We start from the raw sequence: 8,209 nt of genomic DNA, 5'->3' as shown, positions 1-8,209 counted from the left end.
CCCATCGCCCACCATAAAGAGTATAATTATAGGTTGGGGAGTAAAAGGTAATTGGATCCTAATTTTTCTGTAATTAATCAATCCACTGATATTTGTGAAAATAATAGAAAATGTTGACATAATTGAAATATAGGGTCTTTATTAAGGTGTTATGTGTTGTTGTCCCTATTAATAACCTTTTAAAAAAAAAGTTTAAGAGTATTAATGAAATTATTGAAATTTTCGAGATATTTAAAAAAAAAAAAAAAAATACAACGTTCTTCCAATAGTTTAGCTTAATTTTTTTGGTTCTAATAATATTTACACTTTTTTCAAAAAAAAAAAAAATGTTCACTTAACAATCTACCATTAAGCTTTAAATATTTCTGTTTGAAAAAGAGAATTTTTAAAGTATTTTGTTCAGAATTAACCTGAAGAAATACCCTTTTTCCAATTAAACAAATAAATATAATATTAAAAATTACATTGCTGTGCTACAAAGTCGTTGTAGTATAGTGGTGAGTATTCCCGCCTGTCACGCGGGTGACCCGGGTTCGATCCCCGGCAACGGCGAATTTTTTTCCCCTCACATTTACTTTTCGGATTTTTTTTTTTCCCTCGCTTATTATTAGGTTAATTTTAATTAATTATACGAAATGTCCGATCTTTTTTAGTTCCAATGTCTGAAATTGCACAACGGAGAGCTACAAAATTAATTAATTAATTATACGAAATGTCAATTATAATTAATTATAGGTAAGGTTTGAAATATCGAGATTATAATGTTATGAAAATATCAATGTTGATGAAATATTTAAAAAACTTTATGGAAATGGATAAAAATTATTATAATTAGGGTTATTTTTAAATAAAAGAAAATGAGTCAACTTATTTATAAATATGACAAATCGTCACTGTCTATCAGTGATGGACTACGATAGACCGCAATAAACTTCTAACCCTCAATGAAGTTTATCGCGGTCCATCGCTCAATCATAAAAGTCTATCGTGGTCTATCAACATTTTGCTATACTCGAAAATATTTTCAGTAGTTTTACCATTTAAAACAATTACTCTTATAATTAATTAATGAAACTTTGATTGTAAAGTAATTAGACTATAATTGACTATTTTAATCATCCTCTATAAAGTAAGAAAAAATTTAGATGTATATTGTAAATGTGGATGCAAGACCAAAATTTAAAAAAGAAATAGAAAAATAATTACAAAATAATAAAGATTAGGAATATTTTGAGGTGAAATGATGTGAAAATGAAAGTCTTGGATGGTAATAAAAAAAAATCCTATCATGTCAATTTTAAGGTGAAATGATGTGAAAACTTAATGGAAAAGGTTTGAATAGGGTTAAAAATAAATATAGCTACTGTTTGTGGTTTTTTCAAATTCAATTTGTTTATAAATGAAAGTTTTCGGATGGAAAACAAAGCTGGAAATTATAAAAAATAACACATTGAAAGACCTTCATCCTTCATCGGAAACGACATTGGCTTGTGAAATTATACAATTGTGTGTAATCAAGATTTAAAACCATAAAACTAAAAAAGCTTGAACTAAGCTAACGTAGTTAATTCCAAAAATAATCAAAATTTTCTCAAATTTTCTAAATTTATTGAAATTTTGTCAAAATAGGAAAAAAAAAACAATAAAAAATTTCTCAAAATTTCGTCGAAATGCGAGGAAAAATATTTTCCCCTATTGAAATTTCGATAGAAATTTTCTACCATGATTATAGGTTAAAATACTATTTTATTCTTTGTATTTTGAACTTTTTTCAATTTTAGTTCCATATGAAGGTTTATGAAAATCGTGCGGAAGCGAGATCGAAACTCAATTTTAATTTTTCACATAAGCATAAAATTAAAATTACAGAGATGAAAAACATTATGCATTCAAAAAAAAAAAAAACAAAACAAAACAAAACAAAACAAAAAACAAGCTTAAACAAAAGAGAATAGGAAATTAGGGTTAGATGACACTTACCATTGAAGTCACAATTTCTTCTTGACTTCCTCTCCAAACGGTTATGAATTCTCATTCGTAAATGATCACCAAAGCACGGTACCTCAAATGACCAATTGGTTGGACACTACTAGAATGGAAACCACAATATTCTCTTTAAGATTGAGAATCATGAGAGTGGTGGGCATCATAAGATAATTTTGGGAGAGGGATTAAGAATTTTGAGAAGAATTCTTTCTCAAAGATTGATTTTGGGAAGGCGTAGGAGAAATCACAAATCTTTTGTGTTTCCAAAACCTCTCCACTCCCACGATTTACTACAGAGAATTAAGGAGAAGTTATTTTTATAGCTCCCCTTTTAAATTTAATTCAAAAATTAAATTTTAAAAACAACTTTTTAAATTTAATTTAATATAATGTAATTATATGATAACTAACTTATCATATAATATACATTATACTATATATTATATCTAATATAACATATAACTTATAATTTATATTATATCAAATATAATATAACCTATAGTTTGAAATTTTCTCAATAAACTTATGGTTATTTAATATAAATCAAATTCGTATTAAATTTAACCTATAGTTTTTATATGAATTCAATTTATATAATTAATATTTGAATCATATTCAAATATTCATTTCCTCTCACATTAAACTTTTTATTATAATATATCAAATACAGTATATTAATTATATCTTATATAATCAATTCATATCAATTATATCATATATAATTAATTTATTCAATTAATTTGAATAATTCAAATTAATCTGATTCTCAATAAATCCCAGTTGAGCTATCGAGAGGACCTTGTAGACCTATAGATTGAAACTACAATAGAATTAAAAATTTTAATTAAATTATCTAACTTTCATTAATTGTCGATCACTCCATTAAAGACTGACAACTGCACTTTTCACACTACAGATATAGTTATGTGTCCATTGGATATATCCAATCACCGGTGCGTTGACTCTTCGCAAATTACTCGTAAGTACAACTGGGCCAAAATGACCGTTTTTCCCTTGTAGTTACATCCAACTCTTTAAGTACCATTGATCCCTCTAATGAACAATAAATCATAGTTCAACTATGACCAAACCACTCTCAGCCAGGAAAGGGTGTGGTATCACATTGTTCAAGCCTCAGAATCAACTCTTAAAGGAGCAATTTCTCCACTTATTCTATCTATAGAGAATGAGTGAAGTCCTTCTTGTGTAGTTGCGTTCTCAGCTTCTCAATTAAATGAATCTCCAAAATGGTAGACATATTGAGTCAGTGACACTGACCACTCTCACCCATGCAGATCAAAGGACCATATTCATAGGCAGGAGTTCACAACTCACTCAGGATTTAGGTCAAGTCACCTATGGTCATCCTGGTGAAATGTAAGTCTCTTTTATCAATGGTGTTATATGGTTAAACTAGTCATTTCGTGGTCCGATCTTATACAAACTCTTTGTATAGAATATCTCTACTCTCATTCTCCACATGAATGATTAGGATCATATCATTTGTAGCACTTCATCAACAATTGTAACATCTACAAAGTGGGTTGTATTCATATCAAGATAAGGTACCCAGTCTTATTCATCTACTACAGACCGTTTAGGTTATCTCTTGTCACATCCCACTCCAGATTACCCTCTTAACCTGGATGAAGTGGTGACTGCAGCAGTTACTAACCCTCTTGCTGGCACTTACTGCCTATCTAACTTGTTAAATTTGCTCAAACCCTGGATACGTACATTTCATTAATATACTGAACTAATTAACTCATAATTTAACACATTTACATTACAGGGTTTCATAGCCCTGTTTTACATAAATATTACAACTTAGTGAGCCTCATCTAGAATACTAGTCCCTATCTGACAGACACATGTGTACTAACTAATACAGGTCTTCAATTAAGCTTCCTTCAACCTAATTCTTTGAGTGGCAGAGCAGCAGCAGAGAAGTCTTTTGGGAACTGATCGCTACCTGAAAGGAAAACATTTGAAAACATGAGCTAGAAGCCCAGTGAGTGACCAACATTTAAAGCATAACGTTCATACATAAATTTGATATTAAAACTGAAAGCTTTAACTGAAAACATAAACTTGGCAACTATTATTCATGTCATCATCAACATCATATAGCACCATTTTATGCTTTGTTGGACTATGCCTTAGTCTATCAGTCTAGAGTGGCTCTTTTGCTCACTCTTTATCATTTTTTATTGCATTACTACTTAACTAGAAAGGAACCCTTTTGTTCTCTTCCTAAAAACATAATTTGCAACCTTAGTTGAGAGAGAACCTTTACTCAATTCCTCAACGTCAATCCATAGTTAGTGTGGAGTGATCTCTACACTACCAATAACAACTTTTCTTACATTCGTGTGATTCTAGTTTAAGTACCGTCATACTTTAGATACTACTGCTCAAATACCCTCTCTGTGTCCTTCAGTATTGAGCTGCTTGGATATATTCTCCGTGTCCTTCAGTATCGAGCTATTCAAATATAAGATCAAGCTTCAGTACCTTCTCATCTAATCCTTCAATACTGAGCTATTCAAATCTAAGACTGAACTTCAGTACCTTCTCATCTAGTCCTTCAATACTGAGCTACTCATACTGAACTTGCTTATTCTTATCTCTTAATGACTTAGTTGCCCAAAAGCATTCTATACTAACACATCCTCTTGTTCATTGAAAAGCATAGCATAAATATAATATTAATGTGAGATGCGTTGTTGGTAACTATTTGAGAATAGTTGTCATAAATAGCTTTCAATAAACATGCATTGCTAGACATTCATAAGCATTGACAATTTACTTAAAACATTTAAAGCATTTAGAGTCACTCACAGCTCGTCGGGGCTCTTAATGGTTTATATGCCTCTTCTAGCTCCTTCTGGCCACTTCTAGCGAGATTTGTGACTTTTCCAGCGAGATTTATGACTTTTCCAGCAAGATTTTAACTTTCCAGCGAGATTTGTGACTTTTCCAACGAGATTTATGACTTCTAGCGAGATCTTCCTCTTCCTTAACTCACTCTCACTCTCACTCGCTCTCGCTCACTATGGTGAGCTGCTTGCTTATTCTTCCTAAGCAGCTGCCTGTTTATGCACCGATTTCCTGTTTCAACTTCAAAAATTCATAACTCAAAATCCAGAACTCGAAATTTTCTTCTAAAAACTTGTTTAGAATTGAGTTAACTTTTTTACCTAAAAATATCGGTCCCAAATTCCTTGTAATTTGGCTTGGAGCTTCCAATCTTCACTTCGGTCCTGATTAATCCGAGAATCTGCCCCTTCTACACTTTTTGTTCTTCTCCCCATGAGATCTTTCTCCGAAAAAAATAACCTCAAAAACTAGATTCTCCCAACTTTCGAACGGCACCGATCTCACTTAATTTGCTCAAGTCATTTTCCAAAACCGAGCTTTTGAAGTTTCTCTCCCTTTTATACTTCCTTCTGCCTCCCCTGTTCAAAGGTTAAACTGCCACTTCATCCAGCACTTAATGCTTCCGGCTAATTCCCATTAGTGAGTTTCTTTAATTAATTTATTTTTCCTTCCCTTCCTTCATAACCCACGTTAGGCCTTCGCCTCATGATATAAATTTAGCGTGCATCGCATACTCTATCGTCTAGTGCCCAGCGCCTATCGTCTAGCTTCCAACGTCTATCGTCTAGCATTCAACGTCTATCGTCTATCGCTTGTCGTGCAACTCATTATCTAGCGCTGATGTCGATCATGTAGTGCTAACACCCCATCGCTTAACGCTATCGTCCAATTTATAGCGCCATCGTTTAGCGAGATCCTTCGTATCATCTAGCGCCCAGCGCCTATCGTCTAGCTCAATCGTTTAGTAAACGATCTCCTCTCAACGATCTCGTGCATAGCCTATCACTTAGCTTCTGCGAGCATCGTTTACCTCTGCGCAATTACTACACGGTCGCCCAGCGCCCACCTACACGATCACCTACCTCATCATGTAGTACCGTTCACTTACTATACGATCGGATACCCAATCGTATAATGCCGCTCATCTACTACACGATCGTCCAGCGCCTTTGCTCACACACACTTCAGGCTGCCGCAAGCCTTATCAACACATCATGCCTTTCAACCCATGCGTTCATCCTTAGTACCAACGCATAGTTTATCCTTGCCTTCAACACTTAACCTCTACAAGCCTTGGTTGCTACACATGCAACCCCATGTGTCCACACTTCTCCATCAACGCATGCCTACACTTTGCTTCCATACTTAACAAATTTTTACTTGTTATATTATTTAAAACTCACCCTTGACTAAGTATTTCTAACACTTAGAATTTTTTTTCCTCCATCTGCCTACTTTCTTTACCTTCTTTCATAATTTTACTTATCACGCTTGTTACTCACTTATGTAGAAAAAATGGAGTACGGGGTTGACATCTCTTAAACATAATCCACCTATATGTCTCCACATACATGTTTAAGTTACAGAAGACAACCTTGGATCTTAGTTTATTAATCTTGTGGGTTAATGTTACTAAATGTTAAATAAAATGCCTAAGATTTTGTTAGATAAATAAATTGTTTGTACATTATAATTATAAACTACACGATCCACAACCTCAACATCATATACTTTCAAATGCTCAATTTTAGCCTTTTTTTACTTTCAAATGATTAGTTTTAGTGTATATGAACTAAAGTTGATATAACTCCAAACTATACCGACCAAAATGATATTTTAATATTAATTATATAATCAATTTAAATTTCGCTCCAAATGAAAACTATTAAATTACTAGTCTAACACTTCAAAATGTGAAGAGCAAAAAGTGGTATACAAATTAGGTACAAGTAAAACCAAATAAATGGTACAAAATAGTCTCAATGTATCATGAATGTCTATTGCTCTAATTTTGCCTTTGTAATTGGAAGAATTATAGTTTTAACAAAATCTTTTCATTTTTTGCATTCCTATTAGTATTTAAAAGGGGAAAATCAACGTATTTATTCGTTGTAACTGAATTATTTTAATATAAAAAATGCGGGGATAGAGATTTGAACCTCTAACTATATTAAATAAAAAATTGTACGTCATGTGAACTATATTAAACAGATTTATTCCAATGTGCATATTTTTCTAATTTTTCGACGGCATCATATCAATATTTCTTTAGTAATGAGGGGACAACAAATTTTGGATTTTCTTTTGTTTCTCCATTTGTAAACAGCTTGGCAATGCTAAACATGTTAATTTGCTTTAGAATTGCATCTCGTTTTTAAACTTTGTAGTCAACATCATCAGAGTTTTGATTTCATCCCTATTATATAAAGATGTTTTGAGGTGTCCTTCGTTCAATTACATTTTAAATGTAATAACAGGAATATTAATTTTAAGCTGTCCTACAAAACACAAGTTGTAATAAACAATAATATCGTACTGTAAAATCATGCCTCAAAATAAACTTTTTAAACAACTTAGAACTTTCTAGAATAAATTTTTCAAACAAGTTAGAAATTTTTTGTGGATCATAATTCGTTGGCTATCAAGTTCAAAATAAATTGTCACAAGGAGTTCAATCGGTGAAACCAAAGGGCTAAATACCAAAATCTATTTTACAAAAAGGCTAAACTATATATATATTGTTTAAAAGTTACTTCTATTCTTTCAAAAGTTGTATAGTTCATAAATATTTCATAACTACTTTTGAACTAAAAATCCTTCATAATTTTAAGCAAATATTAAGACTTGAGACGATGAGGCAATGACCTAAAACAAAAACTACAATCGTCAGACCATTCTAAATTACTGCCACTCTTTCATGTCTCGATTTCCATTCAAAATTCTAAAGCATTTTTACTCCAATGATAATTTTGAAACGTTCATAAAATGTCAAAGATAATTTTATAATTTTTAAAAGAATCGGCAAAGCTCAAGAGCATTTTATTTTTTTTTTTTGTTAAAATTCCATTTTGATCCTGTAATTTGAGACTTATTCAATTTTATTCCCTGTAATTTTGAATAAATCTTATATTTAGTGTCTGCTTCTAGTTTACCATTGTTTTTCTAAAACCATTCTATAATCAACTAGCCTTTTAACTATAAATATTAGAAGCATATTCACAAATATATTCTCTTACTTATTTTTTTGTATTATTTGACCAATTTGAACGGACTAAAATCGAACATTTGAAAATATAGAAACTAAAATTAAATAAGTTCTAAAGCGCAAAGGCCCAAACAAATA

At 31.6% G+C, this 8,209-nt stretch overlaps 1 non-coding gene across 1 annotated transcript; it reads left to right on the top strand.

The window, feature by feature from the left end:
* The first annotated feature begins 480 nt into the window (after window positions 1-480).
* On the top strand, window positions 481-552 carry TRNAD-GUC (transfer RNA aspartic acid (anticodon GUC)). Its single transcript has one exon. It is a non-coding gene; the product is annotated as a tRNA-Asp (tRNA).
* The last annotated feature ends 7,657 nt before the right edge of the window (window positions 553-8,209 follow it).

This window comes from Benincasa hispida, chromosome 5, assembly GCF_027475165.1.
Source record: "Benincasa hispida cultivar pf3 chromosome 5, pf3_genome.v1.1, whole genome shotgun sequence".
Classification (NCBI taxonomy): domain Eukaryota; kingdom Viridiplantae; phylum Streptophyta; class Magnoliopsida; order Cucurbitales; family Cucurbitaceae; genus Benincasa; species Benincasa hispida.
The sequence above is the reverse complement of the archived record's forward strand: the minus strand, read 5'-3'. Positions and strand labels throughout refer to the sequence as shown.